The sequence below is a fragment of the Carettochelys insculpta genome, chromosome 2 (genome assembly GCF_033958435.1).
Source record: "Carettochelys insculpta isolate YL-2023 chromosome 2, ASM3395843v1, whole genome shotgun sequence".
In the NCBI taxonomy this organism is placed as follows: domain Eukaryota; kingdom Metazoa; phylum Chordata; order Testudines; family Carettochelyidae; genus Carettochelys; species Carettochelys insculpta.
The window spans coordinates 116,077,069-116,092,725 of record NC_134138.1 but is presented as its reverse complement, the minus strand read 5'-3'; positions in this window follow the sequence as shown (position 1 = coordinate 116,092,725).

Below are 15,657 nucleotides of genomic sequence, written 5' to 3'. Positions count from 1 at the left end.
CCCGCAGGGGCTGGAGAGAGTGTCTCTCAACCCCTCAGCTGATGGCCACCATGGCGGACCCCGCTATTTCGATGTTGCGGGACACGCAATGACTACACGTTCCCTACTTCGACGTTGAATGTTGAAGTAGGGTGCTATTCCCATTCCCTCATGGGGTTAGCGACTTCGACGTCTCGCCGCCTAACGTCGATGTCAACTTCGAAATAGCGCCCAACACGTGTAGCCGTGACGGGCACTATTTCGAAGTTGGCGCCGCTACTTCGAAGTAGCTGGCACGTGTAGATGCAGTCTTTGTGTGTCAGTCAGTCCCACAGTGCTGGGGGGAAGGACATGGCATTCACCCCTCCCTGGCCTGTCCCTGCTGCAGCTGTAGCAGCCAGAGATAAGGACGTCTCACCTGGCCCCATGCTGCTGAGATGGGATAGGGCTGGGGTTATCCTCTCTCCCTGGGGCAGCCTGCAGAGTGAACCTCTCATTTCCAACCATGCCCCACAAAAATGATTTAAATGAAGGAAAACAAAACTTTTGAATTGAGGACCTGAGAAACACGGGGTACGTCTTCTTGTACTTAATAAAATATTTTTGTGTATTAATAAACCCGGTGTAAATTATAGTTATCAGGGTGGGGGAGCAGCTCTTCTTATCTCTCTTTCACTGACAAAGGGGGTGAACAATTTATACGTCTGCACTGTGTAAATTTTGTACTGAGTAAGATTGACTTTTCTGCGGGTTGGTTCCACTGGGGCTGTGGGGCTAGGTGCTGTGGCAAGCTCCTGTGCCTGAACCCTCCCAGAGCTGAGCTGGTCTCAGTGTCTGCGTTATGCTGCTGTGGGCTGACTCCAACTCTGGGCCGTCACTGGAGGAGACCAGGAAGTCTGGCTCAGCAGAACAGGATGGCGGGGCACTCCAAAGGGCAGGTAGGTAGGCTCAATGATATTTCAGCACATCAAGTACAGTCTCCAGGGGCTCTCTGTGACTGAACCCATCACAGACATTTCCTCAGGATACTTAATAAAGTGCCTAAATAAGGCAGGTTCTAGGTTTTTGTGCATCCCTGAGTGCAATGGTAGGGTTCCACTAGACAAAATAAATCATAACGTGCCAACATGCAGAGATGTGTAGCTCATCTGTGGACAGATTTCTTCAAACTTTTCAGAAGCAAAGTTTCCTATCTAGCAAAGAAACTTCTGCTTAAGATATTAATGGTGTAAATGAGCATGTACAGCATGGAGCCAGAGCAGGCTTTGCCATCAGAATACATAATAAATAATGAAACCACGAAAGTAACCTCAGGCACCACAAAACACAGGAAGAGTGTTCTGCTGATATGAAGTGACCGGTTTCAGAGTTTTCAAGAGACACAGCCGCACTTTAAATCTCCTTTTTACATGAGGAGATTAAATGTAAAGTGTTATTTTACTGCAGCTTTTTTTCAAGTCTCACTCTTTTTTCTTAAAGCTCACAGCACAATTGCAGCTTTCGTTTTCACAACCTTTGCTTTTCCTCTTCTGAACAAATGAACTAATTATGTGCTCTACAATTTCTTTCCACTATTATTTTCTCTCTATTATAACATACTCTAAAATTGAAAAATCCTAGACAGTGGATAAAGTATTGTGGGATACAGCTGTAATTGAAGGAGCTATACAAAATTACACCTTGACCCCTTTAACATTGAAACTTATGTCTAACTTTACTCATATGAATAGCCCCATAGTGTTCAATGAGGACACTCATATGGGTAAAGTTATGTACATACTTATGTGTTCAGCAAATCAGAGCATAAACTTGCATGCTGAGTTGGGAAAAGGATAGATTCTTTCGCAGGACTTTTTCTTTAGGCAATTAAAGTTAATAGGACATTTACATGACAAAGCATTTGACATTTACATGACAAAGCATCAGACTTGGAGGATTATAAAATGTTATGTTAGCGAGACTGAACTGATACAGTGACATCTTCTGTGGATTTAAATACACGCTATAACCATTAACCAAATCATCCTAATAATACCCATTCATTCAGATAAAATAGTAGCCTTACATAGTTCCTCAGGTATAGTTTTCACTGTGATCATCTAGTCTGACCTCTTGTATGAGCATAAGCCATAGACTTCTCCCCCAATAATTCCCAGAGCAGACCTATTAGGAAAATAAGTGATCCAAAAAACTATCCCTATAGAGAAAGTTCACTTAAACACATCCTTAAAGATTGATGTGATTAAGCACCTTCTTAAACGAGGCCCATCTAGATGAGAAAAACTGTTATTATAGGTTCAAATCCATCCAGACTGGTCCTGCCTGTAAGGCAATAAATATCATTCAGGCTATATGTGTTCCCTTCTGGGCTCTTCTGCACTGTCATGAAAGGAAGTTCTAGGAGCAGATTGCCTCCTTTTGAAGCTTTCTAATGTTCTTTGCTCTAAGCTGTGCCACACTTCCACAATCTGTATCATTAATCCACTTCCAATCCATGCTGGTTTTCCAAAAGTTTTCCAAGGAGAACCCTCGGGGCACCCACTACCCAACTGGGAAATGAGACTCTTAATTTTCAGTACATTCAGCTCTTTGTTCATAGTTTTCCAATTTCTTTCCGCCTTTACTGAGCTTTCACTGCATTTACCTAAAACACTTAGCAGCAATTTTCACCTTCTTCCCAGGGCTCTGACACCGATTCCCACAGCAATCCTCCAACCCCTGTACTCCTGAGCATCCATGTAAAATGGACTCCTATGTTTTTAGAATGACCAGTGTGCCACCCCTCTTACAATAGGAAGGGCCACCACATGGGGCAGGGAATGGTGCACTTTACTGAGGCCTGGGGACCTGAGAGGGCCTGGCTCAGGCTGTAAATTATGATGCGTGTGTGTGGGAGGAGGCCCATGTTACAAGTTTGTACTAGGCCTCAAAAATTAAGCTTGGGCCCTGGCAACGGATGAGAGGAGATACAATACACTTTTCTGTGAAAAAGAGAGGGGAACAGCCACTTAACACAGTTCTCCTCTAACTTACCTTTCCCTGGATTTGTCCATCCCTGCATTATCTTAAAAATAACCTCCAGCAGCACGTCTCCTTCAGTCATTGGGAGCACACTGATCCTAAATGGAACTCCAGCATGTTGCTTTACCAGAGACTTACCGTCCCATTGATTTAGGCCCAGATTCAGTCATGTATTATGCATGTACCTAACTAAGGTACACAAGGAATCACATTTCACTCAAAAGGATCACATGATTAAAATTAGGCCGGTCCTCAAGTAGTTTGTTAAATCAGGGCCTTAGGACTGTGTCTTACAGAAATAGTGACCACAGAAGCAGCTACATGTGAGAAGAAAAAATATTTTGAACAAATGGGTAGTAAAGGAAAGGGAGAAAGATTGTGGGGGAAAGGAGGACAGTAAGAACTAGAGAGAGAGACACAAAGAGGTCTTGGATAGGAAGGCAGATGTAGAAAAGATCGGGGTGTGAGTTAGGACATATCATTGTAGGAGCAGCAAAACAATTATGGTAGCCACTGCATCAAAGAGCACACAAAAGTTGGCGGTTTTCTGGCAGGTGGGAAGAAGGGTCAGCTCAATCTTAATATTTCATGCTCTGGTGAAGAACTACTATCAGGCAGGGTTTGGGGTTTTTTTTGTTTTTTTTGTTTTTTTTTTTTAAAGCAATAGATTTAGTGTTTCATTAATGCTAATGCAAATTTCAGTCATTCTCTTTGCCCCTTGCAAGGTGATCCCATTAGAGTGGCACAAAGTGGCTCTAGCAGTAATTTTTCACATCATAAGAGCATCATTAGCAGATCTCTGTAAGCTTAGATATGTTTGTCTCCACCCTCCCCTACCCTTCCCGCCCTGCAAGGTACATTGCTGCAGCTTTCTTGTAGGAGGCTATTTGGTGTTCCGCAGACTAAATGTGTAGAACAGTTTCACCCTCAAAACTTCACATTGCACTTGAAGTAAAAGGGAAAGGCAAATAATACTATGCTGTTGGGCCTGGTGTCAAAACTTAGATACCATGATAGAATGAACCTGTTATGAATAATTGTTATTTCCATAATGGCTCTGCTAAGGATCCCAACATTAACATTCACAGAACTCTTAGGAAAGTTTGGATTGCAGTGCAAACTTCAGAGGGGTAGCCCTTTTAGTCTGTTTCAGCAAAACAATGAGAAGCACTGTAACACAGTAAAAATTAAGAAATTTACTTGCACATAAGCTTTGTGAGCTAGAACCCACTTCATCAGATGTATCTGACAAAGAGGGTTCCAGCCCATGAAAGCTTGTTCCTGAATAAATTTGTTAGTTTTTAAGTTGTCACAGGACTCCTCATTGCTAATGCAAACTTTGTAGCTTACACCTGTGGCTATGTCCACATGAAAGAGTTTTGTCAACAAAACTGGTGTTTTGTCTTAAAACGCGGAGAGCATCCACATTTCCAAGTAACTCAACAGATATGAAGAGACAAGGGAAATCCCAGCTGTCTCTCCACTGCTATGGACTTGTTTCAACCAGTCCCTTAACAGCCCTTTCTTTTCACTCCAGACAACTACACACGCATCTCAGGTCTCCTGTGCAGCCCCAGAAGTTGCTTTTTAACCCTTTATAGTCCATGCTTAGCAGTGCAAAGCAGAGAAAAATTGAGGCACACTCTAGCATCTTAAAAATATTACCGAAATTCCTACATTCAGGTCAGAAATGGGAGGAGCTTGTTATGAAAATAATGCCAGAATAGCAGTTGTAGTAGAACAGTCAGCACATTGTTATAATAGACAACCCTAAGATACCTATCAGGTTCACCGGTTCTTGAAACCATTGTTGAGCATTTCAGTTCTCTTGTAATTGGGTCATGATCAAGAAAACACTTCTTTGTGCGAGGGGTCATTATGGCTGGCACACAATCAAATATTTAGTTACCTGTCTTCCATATCATACTAAAACATGTGATATTTATGACGTAATGAAATATTCAAACCAAATACTGAGACACTTACTGTGTAGCCTCTGAATTCAGAGATCTCCAAAAAATGTACTTTACATGCAGAAAATTTATATCTCATAAAAAAGAAGGTAGGCTGTGAAATATTCATGCACTCTTACTGGATGTTTCACATTAAATTCTGCAGGATGTGACATGTGAAAAATGTATTTATTATATGGCATGCTTAGCAAGCCCCTCTGATGTGCCCTGCGTCACTCAGTGAGTGATCTGACTCATCCCATCCACCCTGTGCATCTCATTTAGAATTGCCAGGTACCCAATTTTTGACCAGTCAAAAAGGGGACCTGACATTGTCAAATCAGAAGTATTGACCAGTTGACCAGACACCAAAAGTCTCATTGCCATGGGCAGGGCTGGGGAGGCATCGGATCAACTCTCACCAGTTCCTGCATTTTGTGCAGGAAGGCAACAGGCTCCACTTCACACTGCAGTTCTCCTCCCAGGCCAGAGCAGCATGAGCCCAGCTGCAGGGTGGAGGGAGGGATGGAGGTAGAGAGGATCCAGCAATGAGGTAGGGAAGAGGAGAGACCAGCAAGTGACAGGGGGGAGGAGGGTACGCTGGGGAAGCAGGGCATTGAGATATAGGGAAGGGATGCGGAGTCCGGTTTTCAACTGTTTGACAGTCGGCAGCTTTAGTTGTTCTGACTTTATCCTGGTAGTTGTCTATTGTGGGACTTCCAGGAATGGCAGTGGTAGAGATTGATCAACAGTTGAGTTTTAGACAGTGCTAGTGTCACCATGTTGGACCCAGGATATTGGGAGACAAGGTGGCTGAGGTAATATGTTTTATTGGACCAACTCCTGTTGGTGACAGAGACAAGCTTGCAAGCTTATACAGAGCACTCTGGGAAGATGTGATCTTTCTGCCAGGTAGAGTAAGTTAGAGTCAAGTTTTGCACTAAGAACCTAAAACAGAACGGGCTCAATCTGCCAGCCAGTAACTTGGGAAAACTAAACCCCGTTCCTAACCACTTTTAGGACACAAGCCTTCCCACTCACAGAATTCATCAATCTTCTTTTGAAGTACTTCAGAAGCGTGTTCCTCTCACCTATACAGGATGGTCCAAAGGAAGCTATTAGCTCATCCACCTTGTCTCTCCATCTGTTGAATTAGCAGATAATACTTGGTTGTGTTTTGTCAGGTAAAGGGCCAGATTCTGGCTGGCCCTGTACATATGCACAAGGAGAGAGAGAAAAATGAGCTTCCCAGAGCTGCTCATTCCTACATTTTTAATATTGTGCAGGGTCTGAACAGATCCTTTTGGCTAGAGAAGGCTTTTCTCTCAGGTAATGATGGACCTTAAGAATAGGTCATCACTGGGATAAAAAAACCCAGCAGCTGGACTGTGTCAGCCAATTCCAGCTCAAGCTCTGTGACTCAAAAATTGTTATGTAGGTCTTTGGGCTTAAAATGGAGTCCAAGCTATGGGCTCCGCAAATCTGGAGGTGCCATGTAGGTATGCTCTGGAGTGAAAGCCTGAATCCAGGGAAGTCAGTGGGAGTTTTGCTGTTAAGTTGGTGTACCTTCTCTGCCGCAATTATAAACTCATGGCACTGAGCCTCAGACACATGATCAATTAACATGAGCTCACAGGGGCTAAATATAGTTGTGAAGACAGCCCCTCTAACAGCACGGGTCAGGTTCTTTATCTAGAGCATAGGCAGGAGTCTGGGGTCTCAAGCCCACCTGCCTCTTGCAGAGTTTCAGAGTGTGAGCAGCAATTTTTAGCATGAGCCTCAGACACCCCAGTCATCTCACCAGGGCTAGCTCCACCCCTTCAGTATAGGCATACCATATCATGCTCCATGGCTGATACGGTAATTGAGAGGCTGGCAGTGCAGCACTCTCACCCCACCTCTGCCCAAACTAGCCAGGAACCAAAAGGTACATGTAATCCATCTGCACCTTTGGATTCCCAAGAGGCATTTGAGCTGACTCAGAATTCCTAGGAGCTCTTGCTGCAGCACAATACCAGGGAGTCCCCTTTGCCGCTTCCTGCAGGGCTAATTCCTGAGTGCCAAGCATCTACCTCTCCAGCCTCTTGTTGAGCATGCAAAAATTGAGATGTCCCAAACCCTCCCCCCCTTTTCTTTTTTATATTATGAACAGCAGAAATAATGTGCTTGATTTGCTAGGTAATACCAATTAGATGCAACCTTTCTGCCCTGAGCCCCTTATAATCCAGGTTGAGCTTCACAGTACAATGTCTAAGCATCTTGACCTCTAATTTGTTTTCATTTACTATAGTTTTATCTTACCCTATAGTCTGAGATGAAAATCAACTTTTTTTCCTGAAATCACTCTGCCACATAAACTGCAGCCTTGCTGAGCTGTGTGGCTGATTTACCTAGAAGAAACAAAGAACAAAGTCAGGGGTCTAACGATAACTGAACAGTGAAGATTCCAACTCTGTCATACGTGACTTCATTCCACACTCGAGGAGACTGGCTATGTTACACATATATTTGTCTCCATATTACAGATACATTACAACCATTTGACAAGGACATTTCATAATCGGATACAGAGAGGACTGTAAATTGTGAAACACCAGTGTATGGAAGAAGTATAAGTATTTCAGTATGTTCTGTAGCGCTTTATGTGAAGTATAAATTTTCATTATGTAAGACACTTTTTTCCAGTGTACAGCATATCAAAGTTCTACCTTATGACTGACTCTGCAGTTTCCAGGTTTTATTATCTGATACATATGTTTCAGTACATAATGGCAGAGCTTACTAAGCATTCATATTTGTATGGAAACCAGATGTATTTCTTGATGGCCTCACATAGCTATGTACAGAATTATGGACTTAGACAATGGCTGGTCTATAAGGGCTGTTAAGGGTCACGCATGATACTAATTACTTGCCCAGGAAGCATTCAGCGTGAAATGAGATGAGCCATGATGAACGAAGTGACCTTTACACAGTCCACAAGACTTCTAACATTCTTATACCTCTGTTTCAGGAGATCAAGTGTATTGATGGAATCCATCAAAAAACCCGATTTACTTGATCATCTGCTAAAGAAATTCCACGCAAATGTACTCCACTCAATGTTGTAAAAAACAAGATATTCTAACTTCAACTGTGTGTTTTAAAATCAATGCATGTGTAATGAGTGACTTCTACCCTTCAGGCATTTTCAGACTCGCTGTAGTCTTAAAACATATTCCTGAAACAAACAAAAATTACTTCTGTAGTAATATTCAAGAAACACAGTGCATCTCCAGATTTCCTAGGAGGAAGATTGCCTTCCATTTCTTCCTTCCACACACTGATCACATGTACAAACTGAGATTAAGTAACTACCGTAACTAACTATTCTCAGAGGGGAAGCCATATTAGTTTGCAGTTTCACAAATAACAAATATTCACAAGTAACTAATGTAGTTATTAGGTCATGAGCTTTTGTGGGCAAGACCCTCTTCTTAAGTGGGTCTTAGCTCATGGCCTAATAAATTTTAGTCTCTAAGGTGCTACACAACTGCTTGTTAGTTATGGTAAGTAGTTTTTGCAGTGTCGTTGTCGCCAGGTTGGGCTCAGGATATGAGAGCCAAAGTGGGTGACATCATATCTTTACTGAACTGACTTCTATAGGTGGAAGAGACAAGCTTTTGAGCTATACAAACTCCTCTTCAGATTTGGAAAAAGCAGTCAGAATGTTACAGCAAAAACAAACTGGGACAGATTATTAAGGGATTCACAGATATTGCAGGCAACCAGTTAAAATAAAGTAGGTAATTAGCACTTTTGCAGTCATAGAACCAGAGGTGGAAAAACACCCCCAAAGTTACCTGAATAAAGAATACAGCTGTGGGGGGTGGGGTGGGGGGGACGTACTTGAGTGACTGTTGCCCCTCTTGAAAACTACTTGAGTAATAGCACGTGTGTGTTCACACATGCGCACACACCTGCATCACATCTTGCTAGTACTTAAGTATCCAGAAGCTAAAGCAGCTGCACTTAACACAAGTAACTGTTTGAGTGCTTTTTCCAGCTCTGCATAGAACAAAGGAAGGTAACACACTACAAATTGATGTGATAAGACATAAAACCAGTGTTTCTGGGTTACCCACAATTTGGTGTGTAGCAGCGTTAAGAATGTAGATTCTCAGGCTTGTCTTTTGAGGCAGCGTGCAAGTTTCCTTTCAGGAAGAAGATTAAAGGCATATGTCCACTACCCACTTGATCGACAGGCAGTGATCAATCCAGCAGAGGCTGATCACCTCTCCCATTGCCTTCAGTACTCCACCAGAACAAGAAGCATAGCTGGAGTCAATGGGAAAGTGTCTGCTGTTGACTCCCTGCAGTGAAGACACTGCCATAAGTAGATCTAAGTACAGTGACTTCAGCTCTGTTATATATAGCTGACATTGCAACCTAATCTACACTACCATGGTTGGCCCAGGGTAGTGTAGCCTAGGCCTTAGAGATCCAAAATAGAATGATTGTTTTGTGAAAAATGTTTAGCCACAGCTGATGGTGTTTTTAATCTGTTATCATTTTCTGTCATTCTGAGAGTTCCGTGAGTGCCTGGTTTCATGTGGTAAGCACATGTAGGACCACGGATCTGGACAGCTATGTTGTATGGGGTACTGCTCATTGTATCAGTGGTTATACCAATATTTGAGTTATTCTTATTTCTAGTAACAAAACAGGGTGAGTCAGGTAATGCTGGAAACCCAGCATCTATTTAAAAAGGGAAAGTTAGCATGTCTATGAGCCTGAATACTCTGCTATTAATTTTTATTCAAGTTGAGAGCCACATGTGAATTACTATGATAAAAGCTACTTTGGTATACTTTAATAAGCCAACCTTTCGTATTTCCTTTACTCTTCTGTAAAAAAATGCATGCCAGCTTGACCTAGGGTATGTAGATTTTAAAAAGACTGCACTTTTAGTAGGAAATTTAAGTCACTTCTTAGCCCTTAGATTGGCATGCAGCTACACAAAACGACAATCTATGTTCCCATATTCCAATCTGTCCAGCCAAAAAAGACTTGCACATTCACTTAAAACCTTCCATTTGCAGTTATACCAAAAGGGCTGGAATGGAGGAAGAAAAATGGTAAACATTTGTGGCCCTGCCCACCCTTGGTAATGATAGGAAACATGTTCCTCAACCTGTGGTCCTGCCCATACTCTATGCCAGCTTTGCTCAGACCCTGCTCCCTCCCCACTGTCTGCCTCTGCTGTCTGCTCATCCATTCCAGCCAAATCCCCGAACCTGAATGTAGCAAATGACATCTGAAAATGCCACTCTTAAAATTTCTTTCTAAAGAAAATGGAACATGTTTTCCACTGCATGCCAGACATACAGAAGGTACCTAATTAAAAGCACTAAATTGGGGGATAAAAAATGTCAGTCACTGTGGGTTTTTGACATACTATGAAATTTCAGACTTTTTTGCAAAAACTAGGTAAGAGCAAGTCAGCTGTCCTGCAGAATACATAGTAAATATTACGCATTATTTAAAATTCAGTCAGAGCAGTTTAGAAAAAAAGAACACTAATTTATTTTGTATGATTTTCAGGAAGGGACATATTTATGATATTTCACTCCATGTTTGTGTTAGAATAGGTTTCCAAAAATTTTAGGCATATTAGAAGAGTTTTACATCTTAGTGGCTACGTCTACACGTGAAGCCTACATCGAAGTAGCCTATTTCGATGTGGCGACATCGAAATAGGCTATTTCGATGAATAACGTCTACACGTCCTCCAGGGCTGGCAACGTCGATGTTGAACATCGACGTTGCGCAGCACCACATCGAAATAGGCGCTGCGAGGGAACGTCTACACGCCAAAGTAGCACACATCGAAATAAGGGTGCCAGGCACAGCTGCAGACAGGGTCACAGGGCGGACTCAACAGCAAGCCGCTCCCTTAAAGGGCCCCTCCCAGACACACTTGCACTAAACAGCACAAGATCCACAGAGCCGACAATGAGTTGCAGACCCTGTGCCTGCAGCATGAATCCCCCGCTGCAGCAGCAGCAGCCAGAAGCTCTGGGCTAAAGGCTGCTGCACACGGTGACCATAGAGCCCCGCACGGGCTGGAGAGACAGCATCTCTCAACCCCCCAGCTGATGGCCGCCATGGAGGACCCGGCAATTTCGACGTTGCGGGACGCGGATCGTCTACACGGTCCCTACTTCGACGTTGAACGTCGAAGTAGGGCGCTATTCCTATCTCCTCATGAGGTTAGCAACTTCGACGTCTCGCCGCCTAATGTCGAAGTTAACTTCGAAATAGCGCCCGACGCGTGTAGACGTGACGGGCGCTATTTCGAAGTTGATGCCGCTACTTCGAAGTAGCGTGCACGTGTAGACGCAGCCAGTAAGATACTGATTATGGTGAAGGGTTCTCTTAAAACTAGTTCCTCAAATAGTCAGAAGTAAAAGGGAAACATTTGTCCAGATATCTGGAACTGAAGGAATGTTGGCCCTTTAAGGCCTCTCTTTAAGCAGGGCGAGAGGTGAAAGGCAAGTACGGTTGAGTAGAAAGGATTGGAGGACTTTAGAGGCAAGTTTTTGTACTATAATTAAACTATGTATTTTAGATAAGGGTGATCTTTTTAAGAATTTGTTTAAAACAACTGTGTGTCTGAAGACATGCATTTAAGTCTCAAACTGAATAGTCAGAGTGAGCATCTAAATATGATGTAAGGATTTTTTAATCTTCAGTCACAAACTAATGAAATATTTAAAGCAAATTTTAAACAATCTCCTGAAGTAGAGATAGTAATGCACAACCGGTTTTGTCATTAAATTCAGGGTAGGCACATGTCTATTAAACGATTTTATTACCACTTAACAGCTCTTTCACTTATAGGGATCTGGGGCAAATAGATTTAAAAAAAAAATCCATCGGGGATGGTGATAGGTCCGGCTGCAAGAGCTGGGGACTGGATTCAATGACTTATGAAGGTCCCTTCCAGTTCTACGAGACAACATATAGCTCCATGTATTATTTTTATTTCACAGGTTCTGTATTATGATAACCTGGAGGGCTTCCCACTTTTAAATTAACAGGTCCACTTCAGGTGGAAGAGTCACCAGTCTGCAAACTGCAAAAGCTTGCAGGGGGAGCCATCAGGAATGGCCAAAATAAGGAACAAGAAGAGGGGATAGGTTAAGCTCCAAGACCATGGGAAGGCATTACCTCTCCTTGCCTCTTATACCTGCTGTCCATGACTGTAAATCAGATTTTCATTCCCCTGATCTTGTGTTTAAGATGGAGCAGCTTCAGAGCCACTAACTTACATGGGCTAGAGTAGTTCTGTGGGGGGGGCTGCTTCATCAGACAGTGATCCACTCCCTTTCAGCTGTGGCCTTCACAGCAATATCTCGACCCCTGTGGGGAGAGAACAGGGTGCAGAGACTGCTCTGACAATTTTACATCCCATGGCCATTTCCCATGTTAAAAGAATTTCCAGCTACCAGGGCAGGCCTCTATGCCTTTTCTGTGATCACAACCCCAAAACCAAGACAGAGCTGGAGTCAGAATTAAGCCCACAGACTTTATAGTCAGAAATAATTTAATCATTATTCCCCTCTTCCTGAGGAAAATGACTGTGATTTACAGAAGGGCAAAGCTACAATGTTGAAATCCAGATTGGAATTTTCCCAAAGTCTGAGTTTTGGGAATGGGATCCTAGGTTTGGTTTTGCATCTCACTGATGTATGGGGAGGTGGAAGTTTCGGAGGTCAGGTTTTGGTTCAGGGCCTCCTCACATTCCTAGCCCATAGTTCATAGTCTCCATAAAACAGACACCCTATCTAATGGTGATACATAGTACTGTAGGCTGCATATTGTGCTGTAAAACTCTCCAGCTCAACTGGTGTAAAACATCAAAGCACACTTAAATTTTAAAATAAATACATTTTAAAAAGAATTCCTGAGTAACATTATGCCAAAGTAAATGACTGAACACTGAGATGTGGAGCAAAGCTACCCTCTAAGGATTCAACTCCTTGTCTGTTTTGCTTTGGTGAAAATCTGTGCACTTGCATGAACTTTACCAGCTGAAGGTTATATTAACATTACACAGAGAGAGTAAATTAATTTAGCAAATTATCAATTTGTGGAGTTTCTGGAGAATGCAGAAACATGCACACAAAGCAGCTCTTTGTGATCCAGCAGCTGTCCCATTCTCAGTTCACAGCTTCATTAATCATGTGCTCTGCATGTTATTGTCTAAATTGTAGTGCCATTTGAGCAAGGGGAAAACATTGGGAAAGAAATGTTGCTTATTCTCTGTAAAATGGTGCAGATTACAGTTGACAGTAGGGCTAGAAATAGCTCACCGAATCAGTACAGCTAAGGTTTTATTGTATTTAATGGCTTTATAATTCCCAAACTGAAAAATCTTGTGGGCTGCTTTACAGATTTCAATGTCAGATGAGTTACTGGTGAGTACAAGAATACCGAGAAACCAAAAGAAAACTGGAATGTGACATCATCTGACAAAGAGTCTGAAGTAGCTTGTTTGACCAAGGTCTTGAAAGGAGAATGTTTGATCACATGGGATGACCCACATCAAGGGGAAAAACAAACCAACCCTTCAAAAATAGACATTAAAATGTAAATGCGATGAAAGTGCTACTGTAATTACTCTGATGATCCTGCTTTAGGCAGGAGGCTAGACTCAATGACCTCCTGAGGTCTCTTCCAGCTCTATGATTCTATGATAAAGTTAAGGCATAGCTCATGCTACTGCTCTAAAGCTAACCCTGTACTGTATGAGACTCTGTGGCAGATTCCATGTGACAGTTGGTGTGGGTTGTCTTTCTACTCCCTGTTCATGTTTTGTTTCTGGTTCCTGCTCCTTGGCCGCAGTGTTCTCTTCTTGTTTAAGGCTGCATTTGTCTGTGGATAGCGTGAGTGCATATGGCCATTCAGGGACTGCTGCTGCATGGCTGTTGTTCAGACTGATACCACTGCTGCTAATCTAACCAGTTTGTGATTCTTACGTTTTGGCTGCCAGCCTACCTGCTGTCTTGGATCAAGACCTGATGAAGTCAGGTGTGTTTGGAACCCACCCCCCACCGCCTGGGCTGCCAGCCCCCTCTTGCCTATGGTCCCTCAGTTGCTGCCACTAGGCCATGCTGTCCTGCACCAAAAGGATACCTGAATGTCTCTGGCCAATAAGCCATGCTGCCCTGTGCACCGTTCCTATTGCCTTTGCTCTGCTCCTTAGATGTCTGGGAGGCAAAGTGAAAGACAGATTAGGAGATTTAAGGGTCCACACTCCCACTGCCCACCCGTTTTGGGATGCGGTGTGCATATGCCACCCTGCCATCCTACAACAGAATTCCAGCCCTCCTTTCCTTCAGGGAGGGAACAATAGGTTAGGGTTGCTTAAGAAATTCTTCCTCCTCAGTCAGCTCTTCTCCAGAGGCTGAGGACTGGATGCCTTCATGCCTGTCTGCTCTGTCCCCACCTCCTGGCTCCAATCACTGAACTATGTTCTGTTCTTCTGAGCTCCTCCCTCCATTGGACATTTCTCACAGGTGAGGCAGGGTGAAGTTGGTGGAGCCTACAGGAGTTTGTTAACTTCATGTTCACACCATCATAAACACATCTGGGATCTTAAGTGATAAGAAGAGTGGAGAAGTTAATGGACACAGAATATAAAGGCTTTTAATTGGGGCCTGAATATAACCATAAAAATAAAACGTGGATAGAAATTTTGTTTTTCAATGAGCCAGTAAAATCTTTTTAAATTATAAAATACATTTCTCATCTTTCAAACCATTTGTAGAGTTGGATGAAATTTTTTGCAAAAGAAAATGTTGATGACAAACTTTTCAGGAAAAATTGAGCTCTTTTACAAGCTCTGCATTTTTGTGGGTCCCCCCCTCCCAGCTTTCCCCCAGACCCATGCTCACTGTTGGTTCTGCTGTGTATTAGTCACATAAATAAGAACATAAAAATGGTCATATTGGGTCAGAACAAAAGTATCATGTCTTCCAACAGTGGCCAATGCCTGTGTCCCAAAGGGAATGAACGAAACAGGTAATCAAGTGATACATCTCCTGTCGCCCACTGCCAGCTTCTGGTGAAGAAAACACCAACCTTGCCCATCCTGGCTAACAGTCATTGATGGGTATTAGAGAGGTAGCCGTGTTAGTCTGTAGCTTTGAGAACAAGAAAAAGTCTTGTGGCACCTTATAGACTAACGGATACTTTGGAGCATAAGCTTTTGTGAGCAAAGACCTGCTTCATCAGATGCATGAATGGTGGTGGTGGTTTCAGAGGGGTATTTAAAGAGTGGGGTCCCAGTAAGAGGGAGGGCCAGAGCTGACAAGATCTATTCAGCAAGGTGGAAATGGCCCAGTATCAACAGCACTTATCAAAAAAGGAAAAAACAAGTCAGATCAGACAGGGGGATGTGAGCCTTGGTCAGTCATTGATGGACCAATCCTCCCTGACCTTATCTAGTTATTTTAAGACCACTCTTACTGTGTTGGCAGGAATTAGTCCTGAGCCTAGGGAAAGATTTCCACATACTTGAAAACGCATCTGATTCCAAGAAAAGTGGATTCTACACTTTGAGGAAAGCATGACATACTTGAGGCAGGGACCCTGTTATTTGTTCAGCTTAATTTATTTACTGCACTTTCCAATGTCTATGGTGCTAGATGAATAAAGT